Source organism: Neomonachus schauinslandi, chromosome 5, assembly GCF_002201575.2.
Source record: "Neomonachus schauinslandi chromosome 5, ASM220157v2, whole genome shotgun sequence".
Taxonomy (NCBI): Eukaryota; Metazoa; Chordata; class Mammalia; order Carnivora; family Phocidae; genus Neomonachus; species Neomonachus schauinslandi.
Genome location: NC_058407.1, coordinates 66,331,008 through 66,345,455, shown reverse-complemented (window position 1 = coordinate 66,345,455; position 14,448 = coordinate 66,331,008). Strand labels below are relative to the sequence as shown.

The following is a 14,448-nucleotide window of genomic DNA, read 5'->3' as shown; positions in this document are numbered from 1 at the left end:
ATGACCATTCAAATGAACCTAGCTAGAGCAGAGGGAGCAAGGTACATGTTCTTGAGTAGTTTCACAGCTTTGGTTTTTACAGCTTTGGTAAACGCTGATTAGAAGACTGTAGGGGGGCACGCCTGGGTGGCTCAGTCGGTTAAGCATCTGACTCTTGACCTCAGCTCAGGTCTTGATTTCAGGGTCATGAGTTCAAGCTCTGCACTGGGCTCCATGCTGGGCATGGAACCTACTTAGAAAAACACATAAAAAAATAAAATAAAATACTGTAGAGGGAAAGCCAAACCAAAGAATATATTGTAACTTAAACAATGTCAAAAATCACTTTTTGGGATAAATACAATTTCAATTGCTAATATACTTCAGAGTGGATTGGCCTGCTCAGTATTTGTTCCTACTTGTTAGTCCAGTTCTGTAGAAGATGGAAAGTCGAGAGTTACATTTCCCATTTGCAGCTAGGGTTCTAGGTATGATTTAGATTCCACCAATTGGAGAGCGGGGGTAGGGGGCAAGGCATCCATTTTGCTGGTACAGTTCTAGCCGGTGCAGCAGATGGCTCTGGTACCAACAATTGTGGCTATGGATTCCCGATCATCAGATTTGGCTCAAATGATGTGTTCCTGGAGCATGCAGCTGAGACAGTGAGAAACTGGCTTCCTGGTTCCCTGGCTTCAGGATGGAGGCACAAGTAGCAGTTCCCTTAGCAGACAAGTTTAAGTGGTGGTATCCCAGTAATTATTCCTAGAGGCCCAGCCTAGGGCCTGCCCTGCCATCTCTTCTGACAATTTTATAGGCACTTAATTGCCTATGTTAAATCCCTTTCACTTAACATACATAGAAAGATCTCTGTTACATGCAACTAAACCCTAACTGATATTCGTCATTTTATTTTCCCCCCTTTTAAATTTACTATGGGAAATTTTAAACATATATACAAGTAGACAGAATCAAATGAGCCCCCATGAACCAACTTCAACAATGATCAATTCAGGCCAGTCTTGTTGAAGTTTAACCCCCACCATCACAGAGAATTATTTTAAAGCAGATCCCAGATATCCTATCACCTATAAATATTTCAGCACTTATCTCTGAAAAAAACACTTTTATAAAACAATACCACCAGATCACTATCAAACCTAAAAAAATAGCAGTAATGCCTTCCTATCAATAATATCCAGTCACACACACTTAATTTTAAAATTGTTATGAATCACTATTGGTTTTCTTTTCTGTAAAACTAATAAGATTAAACCTTTCCTAGCTCAACGGCTGAGAATCAATTATGGTAGCTACGTCAGTAGTTCTGAGAAAGTGTTAGGCCTAAGGCCAATGAGGGTCCTATTCTTCCTGCCATCTCTACCCATAACTGAGCCGGTTTACCCATTTGAGATCCTTGGATCACCTGGCTCCTAGATGGTAATAATATGAATCTATGAGCTGCTTTTCTGTATTTCAAAAGGCCTCAAACAGGCCAAATAGGTTGACTAAAATGTCAGGTATCCTTGCTTTGGGCTAGATTGCATTAACTTGGTGTGATGATCCTAAATTCTGACTGGCAATTTTATATTTCTTTGAGTAATAGAACCAGGAAATAAACTAATATATTAAAGTTGTAGTAAACACTCATTAAACAGTACACTTACAATCTGGATATTGCATCACATATAAATTACACTTCAACTAAAACAAAAGCTAGTGTATAGAATGCAACTGACTTCTGTGCATTGATTTTATATCCTGCGACTCTGCTTTTGGTGGAGTCTTTCGGGTTTTCTATATAGAGTATCATGTCATCTGCAAAGAGTGAGAGTTTGACTTCTTCTTTGCTGATTTGGATGCCTTTTATTTCTTTTTATTGTCTGATTGCTGAGCTAGGACTTCCAGTACTATGTTGAACAACAGTGGTGACAGTGGACATCCCTGTTGTGTTCCTAACCTTAGGGGAAAAGCTCTCAGTTTTTCCCCATTGAGGATGATATCCTCTGTGGGTTTTTCACATACAGCTTTTATGATATGGAGGTATGTTCCCTCTATCCCTACACTGCAGGGAGTTTTTATCAAGAAAGGATGCTGTATTTTGTCAAATGCTTTTTCTGCATCTATTGAGAGGATCACATGGTTCTTGTCCTTTCTTTTATTAATGTGATGTATCATATATTGATTGACTTGCGAATGCTGAACCACCCTTGCAGCCCAGGAATAAATCCCACTTGGTCGTGGTGAATAATCCTTTTAATATACCGTTGGATCCTATTAGCTAGTATCTTGGTGAGAATTTTGGCATCCATGTTCATCAGGGATATTGGTCTGTAATTCTCCTTTTTGGTGGGGTCTTTGTCTGGTTTGGGGATCAAGATAATGCTGGCCTTATCTTGAGAATGAGTTTGGAAGTTTTCCTTCCATTTCTATTTTTTGAAACAGCTTCAGAAGAAGTATTCATTCTTCTTTAAATATTTGGTAGAATTCCACTGGGAGGCCATCTGGCCCTGGACTCGCTTGCTGGGAAATTTTTGATTCCTGCTTCAATTTCTTTGCTGGTTATAGGTCTGTTCAGGTTTTCTATTTCATCCTGTTTCAGTTTTGGTACTTTACATGTTTCTATGAATGCATCCATTCCTTCCAGATTGCCTAATTTGTTGGTATATAATTGCTCATAATATTCTCTTATAATTGTTTGTATTTCTGCATGTTTGTTGTGAACGCTCCTCTTTCATTCATAATTTTATTTACTTGGTTCCTTTCTCTTTTTGATAAGTCTGGCGAGGGGGTTATTGATCTTATTAATTCTTTCAAAGAACCAGCGCCTAGTTTCGTTGACCTGTTCTACTGTTTGTTTGTTTGTTTTAATTTCTGTATTATTGATTTCCACTCTGATCCGTATTATTTCTCTTCTCCTGCTGTTCTTGTTCCTGCCCCTTTAGATGTAAGGTTAGGTTGTGTATTTAAGACTTTTCTTGTTTCTTGAGAAAGGCTATACACTGTATTGCTATGTACTACCTGACAACCCAGCAATTGCACTACTAGCTATTTCTCCAAAGGATACAAACACAGTGATTCGAAGGGGCACCTGCACCCCAATGTTTTTAGCAGTAATGTCCACAATAGCCAAACTATGTAAAGAGTCCAGATGTCCATCGACAGATGAATGGATAAAGATGATGTAGTGTGTGTGTGTATGTATATATATATATATATATACATACACACACACACATACACACACACACACACACACACACACACACCCCATGGAATATTACTCAGCCATCAAAAAGAATGAAATCTTGCCATTTGCAACCATTGGATGGAACCAGAGGGTATTATGCTTAGTGAAATAAGTCAGTCAGAGAAAGACAAATACCATATGATTTCACTGATATGAGGAATTTAAGAAACGAAACAGATGAACATAGGGGAAGGGAAGAAGAGATAAAATAAGATGAAAAGAGAGGGAGGCAAACCATAAGAGACTCTTAACTATAAGAAACAAACTGAGGGTTGCTGGAGGGGAGGCGGGTGGGGGAATCGGGGCACCTGGGTGATGGGCATTTAGGAGGGCACTGTTGTAGGTGCTGCCCACGAACCCAAGTGTGGAATCTTGAGGTAATGAGCACTGGGTGTTATATGCAACTGATGAATCATTAAATTCTACCTCTGAAACTAATAATACACTATATATTAACTAAATTGAATTTAAATAAAAACTTTTTTAAAATTTTATTTTATTATGTTACGTTAATCACCATACATTACATCATTACTTTTTGATGTAGAGTTCCATGATTCATTGTTTGCGTATAACACCCAGTGCTGCATGAAGTCCGTGCCCTCTTTAATACCCATCACCAGGCTAACCCATCCCCCCACCCCCCTCCCCTCTAGAACCCTCAGTTTGTTTCTCAGAGTCCATAGTCTCTCATGGTTCGTCTCCCCCTCCGATTCCCCCCCTTCATTCTTCCCTTCCTACTATCTTTTTTGTCTTTTTTAACATATAATGTATTATTTGTTTCAGAGGTATAGGTCTGTGATTCATCAGTTTTTAAAAACCCAAAAGCTTAAAATTGATACTCAAAATCTTTGAAAAAGATCTCTGGGAGGTGGGGAATAATAAAAGTGGCCTTTAGTATTGAAAAGCCTAGGAGCCAGTAAGCAATCTCAAATTCAAGGTGTTTTCTCTCTCCTTCTTCAAGACTCACTGGCTTAATTAACCAAATGCAAGTTGTGGTAGCTCTGCTAGCACTTTGTATCACCACTTCCTCTCCTCGCGCTTCCCTGACTTTCGCCAATCACTCTCAGCTCGGTCTGGTCTCTCGAAGGTGACTTTTTCTATAACCTTGAAATACCACCCCCGCCCCGCACCGGCCCTTTACTGCCAACAACCTGAACAACTTGCTCCCGTCCTCATCGCTCCCCTGAAACCATGCTCAACTGGCCAATTCTGGCTCCATCATTTGGGAGCCATTGACCGCAGACAAGTAGGTTAACTTCTCTTTGCCTCAGTTTCTGAATCTGTAAACTGGAGATGAAGAATACCCACCTCCTACAGTCATTATCAAGATTCCTCGCTCGGGTCCGTGGGCAGCACCTACAACAGTGCCCGGCTGGGTCTCCTAGGCTCCCGCGACGATTGCTACCACGGCCTCGGCAAGGCGGGCCTCGGCAAGGCGGGCGGCGCTTTCTCAGTTCCCATTCTCTCCAGCTCCTCCCGCGGCAGGCAGGGAGCACGGCTTCCTGACCCCCACCAGCTAGCTCCTAAGCACTGCCTCTAGGCCTCGCCTGCCAGCCGCCTTGCTTCTCCCGCCTGCAGGGTAGTGTAGGGGCCGCTCCTTCCGGCACACACTCCAGCTTCTTTCCTTTCTAAGGTTTCAAGCCTGGAGTGTCAGGTTTCATCCCACAAAGGCATCTTTCAGATTTTTTTCCCCAGTCTTTTTCACTTTATAAAACTAGCATTCCTCTGCATTATGAAATAGGATCTCCCTCACAGATACTACTTGATAATGATCAAGTCACTTAACATGTCACATGTTTCTTCAGCTGTAAAATGAGAAGGCTGGAGGGAGAGAGGCTCTCTCAGTTTCCTTCCTGCTCAGAAAAATTTCCACAAATTCTTTTTAGACGCCAGCTGCCCGCTGGACTTCTCCACGCGGATATTGGCCATTACCTCAAACTCCACATGCCTAGTTGAACACAGCACTGACCTCACGCATCAGCTTTGCTATTCCTGTTAAAGATAATGTTCCTTCTCCTCATCACTCAGACGTGGAGCCCGGGTATTGCTTTAATGCGGTTGAATATCTAATCAGTCACCAGGCCCCAGCAACATTCTTTCATATGTCCCCTCCCTAACCCTCATTCCTCTCTGCCCACAATCCTAACTTGCTTTCCCCCATGCTACCTGCCGACCCTACCTTCTCCCCCCTACAGAGTCAGGTTGTTCCTGAATATACATGTCTGGCACATTGCTCTTCTCTTCTTGCCAATCATAATTTCCCACCCAATGTCTACAGGATGAAGTCTAATCTCTGGAACCTTACAAGACAATCCCAGATTGCTCATAATTATCTCTTTAATTTGCTCTCTGATGACCTTCCTCCTGAACCTTCCATTCCCTCAATGGATCTAGTCATACAGTTTTCTGCTTTGTTCACACCATTCCTTTGGCCCTGAACACGCTCCCCTCCCCGTTCCTGTAAAGCCCATTCCTATGTAAGTACATTTCTCTCAGAGCCCAGCTTGTTTGCTTTCATGCTTTTTTTTTTTTAATTTCAAACCAACCTTCTCTGTGATATCTCTCTCCAATGACCAACCCATGATTGATTATTTACCTGTCATGAATTCTTCAAGCATTTTTGTATAGATTACTCATTGGCTTATACAAGGGTTCTTATACATGTTAATAGTCTTCTTGTGTACTTATCATCCTCCGTAATTAGAATGTCAACTCCTTGAAGACAGGGGTCATAGACCTCATAGCTCCCTAGCACATGGTAGTAGCAAATATGTTAACAATAATAATGATGACTAAATTTAAAAAGCAAGCTATGATCATCTGTCTGCAGACAATATATTAACGATCCTCACAAACACACTTTCTCAGGAAAACAAAATAGAAATGGGAAGATAAAGGAAGCAACATGAATAGCCTCATCTCCTTCATGAAGTGTGCCACTTACTTCCTTTTACATTTAATCTGGGCATGTGAGAATTATGTAAAAATACATTTAAAACTGTAAAGTCCTATATAAATGGAAAGTATTTATCATGAACATCACAGTCACTATGCTTAGAATGTTTAGGAATTCTTGGCATGATTTCTAAAGGTCCAGAGAAAGTGGAATTAATTAAAGCAGTGGTTGTCTACTGGGGACAATTCTGGCAATGTCTGGAGACATTTCTGACCGTCACAAAATGAGGGAATGCTGCAGACTTCTAGTGGAGAGAGGTCGGGGCATGCTGTGAAACGTTATACAATGTACAGGATGGCAGTCCACAACAGTTATCTGCCTGCAAGTGTCAGCAGTGCCAAGGGAGAGAAGCCCCAGGTTAAAGGAAGCTCATCAGCGGATAAGTACCAAATATTTCTGCGTGCGGCAGGGAAATGAGCTGCTCACTTCCTGGGACAGGTGGACCCCTGCATCCTAACTTGTTCACAGTATCCTGACACCTGCACCCATTGCTCCAGAATTCCCCTTCTCTTCTGGTTCCTATGTGATCTTTCAAATGTCTGTTATCAATATGCCCAGCCTATGATGTCTGGGAATTAACCTATCCTTATTCAGATGTTTTAAAACGACTCTGATTTCTCTAAGACAGAAGATACTGATAAACTCCAGAAGTTAACGAAGTCAATCTGTAACTTTGGATATGGGACAAACTGTATAGTACATAAAAAAAAAAAATCCCCTTGCTGCTTAAATAAATGAGAACAGTGAGTGTATTTGAGCAGTGTGGGTACCGCAAAACTAAAAATCATCCTCATCAACTGAAAATTCATAGATTTAAATAACTACTAAAAACACAGAGTTGAAAACAGCCTGGAACAGTTTGAGAAAATTCTTTCTTTGCACATACATGTTTTTGCTCTAATGATGTTTTTGATCAAGAACTGCTGTTGAACTAAAAACACTGGATGGGGTTTTCTTTGTTTTTAAGGCTTAGCTAAGCTATGATAGCTAGCTCCCAACAAAATACTCAAGAAATAATGGCAATTTTAAAGCATCACAAAGTGGTGCATGTAAAGAGGATCATTTATAAAAAAAAATTACCTTTGCATGGAAATAGAAAACATCATAAAACACACTATGCCCCAATATCAAATGATGTAATAATCCTTGGACAAGTTTTTCTTCCCTCTAGGCCTGTTTTCTCACCTTAAAATAGGAAATTCTGATTAACCAATGTTCTCTCAAAGATCTCCAGTTTTAAAACCCTCTGAATTTATGATTCTATCCAGTGTTTCTTAATGGATCATTTTCAGAGATAAGAAATGGGCTTGTGGACAAATCTTCTGAACAGGTGACCTAGGCTGGAAGTCCTCAGTTCTAGACCTAGACAGAGGAATCACCTCAGGAGTTTAAAAAAAAAAAAATAACCTAACACACAGCAGGTTCCGATTTAATTGGTCTAGGGTGGGATCAAGCATGGATAGTTTAAATGCTCTACAGGGGATTCGAATGTGCAGCAAGTCCTAACGTCTACAGATAGATGTAGACTAAGGGTTGCAAATGCAACTAGGGCCCAGGTACGTGTGACAAATGAGCAACGCAGACTGGGCGTAAGAAACTGGAGAACACATATCCCACCTATTTCAGTAGGAATAAGCCAGATCTTTCGATTTTTTTTTTTTTCCAAGAAATGCCAGAACTCGGGGCGCCTGTGGCTCAGTCGGTTAAGCCTCTGCCTTTGGCTCAGGTCATGATCCAGGAGCCCCGCATCAGGCCCCTTGCTCAGCGGGGAGCCTGCTTTTCCCTCTCCTCCCTGCTTGTGCTCGCTCTCTCTCACTATCTCTGTTGCTTTCTCTCTCTCAAATAAATAAATAAAATCTTAAAAAAAAAAAAAAGAAATGCCAGAAATCCAGATTTTAAGTGAGAATCAGATGTTTAAATATTGACAACTAATTCCAAACAATTTTAAAAGAAAGTGTAGGTCACACAAAATGTACCCACGGGCTTTATCTGGCTTTCTAGCCACCAGTGTGCACCCTCAACTAAACAAGTTCCATAAATCAAAGACGACTTTTTCTCTGTGCTCTGTCCTGTCTCTCCTATTCAGAGCCTCTTCCTCCCATACCTGGGTCAGAGCCTATCCCTTTCCTTCTCCTTTCCATTGTCTCTTTCTTTTCCAGTCTTCTTCATCACTCCTAAAAGATGGAAACTGAGATCCACACATTAAATCTTCATGTGGCCCCGGCTGTATCACTGGACAGGATTGTATGCCTGGGAAAATCCAGGCTGTGAATTGTAACCTAAGGCTGTGGTTCCATGATGTCAACGACTGGTTGGTTTAGTCAAATCAGGGGAAAAGTCAGTCAAGCTCACAATTCTGAATAACTTAGACTTTATCAAACAACATATGGAGGTCTTCATTTAAATTCTGACTTTATTTTGTTTGCTTTAAAATCTAAGCCACTGTAATTAGAATCATCCTGGGTGTTTTTAAAAATATTCCCAAGTCTGGGCTCCACCCCACGCCAACTACATCTGAAGGTCTGGAAATGGAGTCTGGACATTGGTAGCTTTTAAAAGACCCCAAGTTGGGGGTGGCTGGGTGACTCAGTGGGCTGAGTGTCCAGCTCATGTTTTCAGCTCAGGTCGTGATCTCAAGAATCATGGGATCTGGGCTTAGTGGGGAGCCTGCTTGGATTCTCTCCCTCTGCCCCTCCCCCCACTTGCTCCTGCACGCTCTCATTCTCTCTCTCTCTCTCTCTCTCTAATAAATAAATAAATAAATCTTTTAAAAAGTAAATAAAAAAATAAAAGACCCCAAATGGGTCTAATGTGAAGGCAGAGTGGAGAATCACTAATCTAAACTCGTCCCCTAAACCTGTGGATTAGCAGCACATTTAACTCCAGATGATTATCATCTTGAGTACTTCTTTTAGCTTGTTCAAGGATTTCCTCAGCTCTGTTCTCATTTATCTTCAAAACTCTGTGAGTTAGGCAGCTTGGACACTATTTATTAGCATTGGACAAATGAGAAAATGAGGCATAAAAATGTTAAATGATTTGCACAAGTGCACCCAGCTAATTATTGGCGAAGACACATTGTAACTCTACCTGAGGAAGAGTTCCTTGATTTTAAGCCTGGTTTTTGCAAAGTTTCCCCCAAACACAGGGCCTTCCTGATCACTGAATTCCTTTACTGTTATTAAGTAACCCTAACACATAGGTGGGTACTAGAAAACCAATGACTATAATGTGATCAAATTTCAGAAGTAAGTGTAACTGTTTTTAAAAGACGCGGTTTAGGGTCAGTGGTCCAAGGTGTCTTTTTCTGAAGTCTATGGTGCGATTTTGAAAGTGCTTACTTCGACACACATCCTTCCCCCCACCCCCACATCACCCTTCATAGTTTCCATTAAGATATTATTTTCAGAAAAGTATTTTAAATGATTAAATACGCACAGAATATTGGAGGTAAGGGGAACTTTACTGATCAACTTTCCCACCACCTCTGCTAGACGAGAAACCTGAAGTCCCTTTTAATTCAATATATATGGAGTGTTACCATGGTGCCAAGCGCTTCACACCATTATCTTCATTAAATCTTCAGGATAACTCAGTAAGATAGGTACCACCACCACCACCGTTATCTTCATTCCCATTTAACAAATGAAAAAACAAAGCCCCATGTCAGGTTCCACACTCAGCAGGGAGTCTGCTTGAGGATTCTCTCTCCCTCCCCCCTCCCCCTCTACCCTTCCCTCTCCCAGCTCTCTCTCTCAAATAAATAAATAAAATCTTTAAAAACAAAAACACTAAGGTTTAGAGATGCTGAAAACTTTCCCAGTGTCCCTGGGCTGGTAAGTTGGAACCCAGCCTGTGCCTCATCTCCTGCCTTCCATCACCTGGAGTGACAAAAGTGCAAAAAGGAAAAGATAAATCCTTATGAAAATGCTAAGAGATGATCAGTGAACACTGATTTGAAAAGGGAGAAAAGAGGCATTTGGGCTAGGCCTTCACAAAGACACAGAATGACAGTAGGCATTCTAGTCCAGAATCAACACCCATACTGAAGCAGAAAAGCCACAGGGAGAGCACAGGGTGAACTGTGAGAAAGATGGAAAGAGAAGAGGTGTCAGACCGTGGAGGGTCCTGAGTGCCCAGCTAAGGAATTGAGACTTTAATTTTAGGCCAGGGGAACCCCCTGAAGGTTTTTAGAAACAAAGTCACCAGAAAAATGCAAACTGAGTTTTAGAAATACAGATCCCCTGGAAGTGTGGAGACTGAATTAGGGGAGCAGGGCTTGGTACCCAAGGAGAGCAACTAGAAAGCTGTTCTACCTCGTGAATTCTCTGCTTCACTCTTCACCACGTATTGTGCTTGTGTGAAGCACTGGTTTCTTCAGGGAACCTCCACACCTGCTTCATGATCCTTGTATCCCAGCACACGACTTGCATTGCCATGTCTAGGACAGATGACAGGGACCTGAACTTGAGCAGTGGGAATGGAGATGAGAAGACAGGTTTGAGAGGCATTTGCAAGGGCCTGGTAACTGCTCAGAAGTGGGGAGAAGGTAAGAGGGAAAGAGAAGCAGAGCAAAGAAACCTCTCACATCTTTGCTTGGGAGAAAGCGGGATAATGGGATCTAGAAAGGAAGGGATAGTCAACAGCAGCATAAAGAAGTGAATGAGATGACTAAAGTCTCACTCTGAGAGGCATTTATTAAGCAGCTACTCTGTGCTGGGCATTAGGGGAACAATAATGAGTAAGATTGGTTTTTGCCCGCAAGTATCACCCAGAGGGAGGAAAAATACAAGACTAGAATAGACAGATGCCTGGCCTCCTAGTCTCTGGACAAACGTCACCCTCCCACACAGGCCCTGCTCGACGGTCATCTATTTCTAGTGCCCTCCCCCATCACATGATCCTGTTTTATTTCTCCCTTACCCTAACAAATACCTGAAATTCATTATATGTGCATTTATTGTCACTTTCCCCCAGGAGAAGGGAAACTCCACAGAAGCACAAACTTTATCTAGTTCCATATAATAAGTCCTCAGTAGGAAATATTTATTGAATATTTGGGGGGGATGGGGGGGGTTAACACACCTCATCAAGGTTTTAAGACCTCAAACCAAACTAGCAAGTTTCCTAAATACCTAAGGTGACATGCTGAGAATTGAAGTGACTCAGAAGAGTAAAGCCATTTTGAGGCTGGGGCGGAAGCAAAATCCAGGATCAGTGCCTCATCTTGACAGTTTCGCATAGATTTCAGGAGTACCCACCCAGCGTGAGATGTTTCAACAATGAGGCCAGCCAGCCACCTAGCTCAGGTTTTATTTCCGTTGTCCTTCTGACGTCAGAAAAAGCACGAGTTGCTGCACAGTTTCTTCTATCAAGGTGACAAATTACAGCCTTGCTGTTCTCCGCAGTCTGCAAACCACAGCCTTATTCTCTCCTCCCCCTTATATTAAAAAAAATTAACTCCACTGCAGAGATGTCAAACCCCCTTCGCATACAAATAAATACCGTTTCTTAGCGCTGGGGTCTTTTTCACTCTTAACTACATACATCACCATGGATTCGTCTGAGAAGAGAAAAAGTACGTGATCCTGGCGGCGGTAAGGTTTCCACGAAACAGTGCTATAAAAACTGGGTCCGAGCCTCAGAGCGAGACACAAAGGGCTCTCAACTGTAGCACCACCTTCCCAAGCCCGAGACAGCCTGTGAAAGGCATCCCGAAATGCGGTGAGGCTGTGACCGCGAAATTCCTTTTGCCGCCATATGCTCTTGTATATCCTCCGAATACAGTTCACCCTAAACCCAGGGGCGGGCGACTCCGCAGGGAAGCAGCGCCCAGGCAGCCCCGTAACCTGTGGGGTCCCAGTGGGTGCTGAGGAGCCAGACGCTCAGGGAGGTGGATTATGGGGGTGGGAGGCGCCCCAGGGGGCGCACTAGGGCGAAGGAGCGCTTTCCTCCCGGCACCGACGCGGCGAGTTCAAAGGCCTTTTGTGGCCACGTTTAGGGACGCGAGCGAGGAGGCGCCGGGGACCGCAGGAGGGAAGGGGAGAGGAGGCGAGGGCAGTCCGCGCCCGGGCCCCGCGCGAGCGGTGGCCTTTTGTTCGCCAGCTCCCGCGGAATCCAGCTCTCAGAACAGCACTTCTCTTTCTCCCCTTCTTCATGTTGGAAAACACCTCTTCAGGGCGGGAAAGGACAGTGAATCCCCGCCAGCTTCCTTTAGTAATCTTCCCCCCCGCATCCTCCTACTCTAGGCTACTGAGAGAGGGGGCAGAGCTCGAGGAAGGGGCTGCAAACGTGCTCCTGTTTACTCACGCTCGGCGGCTCTGTTCCCCCGCGGCGCCCAATCCCCCCAGCCCCAGCCGGCCCCGCGCACACCCCCGGGGGCATCACATGCTCTCCTCTGGGCCCTGCGGACGCAGGAAATTGTTCCCAAATGTCCAGGATTCGAACACTCGTCGGGTATGCAGTAGCGCCCTCTCGGCCGCTGCACTCTCCCTCCAGACCCGCGTGGTCCCCGACCCTAAGTACCATTTAACCAGATCGCGTGCCACACTCTGCCGCTATGAAACAGACCCAAAAAGTAAGCCACAGCCCACGCAAAGGTGAAATCTGGGGCCCCTACGCCGCCTTACGCTACCGCGTGTGTTCGGAGAACAGAGGATCTGGACTTTTCCCGTAATACAAGCAAAATCCGAACGCCGCCGGTAGAACCGCTCACTCCTTCCTTCCATGCCCGCTTGGGTGACTTGTACGTTACCACCTCCACTCGCATCCAAAACATCCCTTTCCTCCCTGCCACCGCTCCCTGGGCTCCCCCTGGAAAAGCAGAATCGCCTTACCTTGGGCAATAAAGGGAAAAGTGGCAAAAGGAGACCAGGTGTCCGCCCTTCCGGGGTTCCCCCCGGCCGTGTGATGTCCTTTGTGTCACGGTCTGGCTGCCTCCGCGGGGAAAAGGTGGCCTCCGTCAGCGAGGGCTGGGCGGGGAGGGTTCGCGCGCGGTGGCGGATTTCCGAGGAAGGTGAAGGGCGGAGGTTCCCAGCGACCTTCAGGCAGAGCGGCGTGGCCACCCCAGCCCGCGCTCTCTGGCTCTCCTCCTCCTTTCCGGGCCGATTGCATCAGAATCTCCCTCCACCGCCAACCCCCACCCACACTCTCCTCGCTAGCCTCGCACTTACATCCACACGCTCTGGCACGGAGGGTCTCGAACCGCAGTCATTCTCCTACTGGGGGGCGCGTCGCCTTTGCGCTTCCATGGCTCGTGATGGTTTAAAGGGGGAAAGTCAGGCCACTCCTCCGCGTCCCGCGTCCCGCCGCCTCCCCTCCCGCGCGTCCGCTTTTTAACCAAAGCTGCTTGTCACTGAGCGGTGCCCGTCACATGGTGTCTCTGCTGACGGCCGCGTCTCTCGAATTCCCTCCTGCGGCTCTCAGAGGATGCAGCGACCGCGGCTGGCGGAGATTGAGCATCGGGGAAGGGACGAGGGAGTGGTTGCAGGGCGTGCGTGTGCTGGGTGCACTGACGGTGGCACCGGGAGAGGAGGCGGCGCGCAGCCTGGACACCTGCCCCACGCCCTCCTGGGGACCCGGCAGCGGGCCCAGAACCCGGCTGCGGTGGCGGCTGGAGACCGGGAGCCCTTGGGGATGGAAGTGGGAGCGACTAAGAGGGCGCCGGCGGAGGAGAGGAGGGCTGTGCGATGGGGCCGCATTTCGGGGTACGCCAGAGCGCAGATGGGCCGAGGGAGCCAGGGAAGTTGCATTGTGGGAAGGGCGCAGCGTGAGGATGGCCGCGGGAGTGGCTGGTTCGCGCAGCCCAGCGAACTGCTGGCAGTGTCTGGAGCTGCGGGCCGCGCTGGGGCGGTGTGTTGGCTCCGGGGACCGCACGGAGAAGGCCCGGGTTGGTGGGGGAAGGGAGGGGGCTTGCGCAGTGGCTGGGGGAGCGGGGCGCCCGGGCACCTTTGGAAACCCTTTGTCCCTACCCCGCAGTGGGAGGCGCCTCCCCTCTTCCGGATCCAGCATACCCGCAGACCTCGCCAGCCTTCCCCGAGATCGGTGCGGTGGCGCTCTCTTTGGGGGACTGGGTGTGACGCGACCCGATAGAATTGCCGAGCTCGGAGCGCGCACCTGCCTGGGCGCGAAGGGGAGCTCCAAATCCGGGGGCAGCGGGGAGCGAGGGAACAGGATGCAGGGGAATGGGCAACTGGGCCCGTTTCCCTATCTTTTGCTTACTCTTTGTTTCAGGCATAGACCCTTTTAACTGGGCACTTCCTTG

The 14,448-nt window shown here is 45.9% G+C and overlaps 1 protein-coding gene across 1 annotated transcript in view; it reads right to left on the bottom strand.

The window, feature by feature from the left end:
- SLC38A1 (solute carrier family 38 member 1) overlaps positions 1 to 13,076 on the bottom strand; it is a 63,370-nt gene extending 50,294 nt beyond the window's left edge. Inside the window, exon 1 of the mRNA XM_021704831.1 lies at positions 13,022 to 13,076. The gene's annotated coding sequence lies outside the window, so the exon portion shown is untranslated. The remainder of the gene's footprint in view (positions 1 to 13,021) is intronic.
- Positions 13,077 to 14,448: the final 1,372 nt, after the last annotated feature.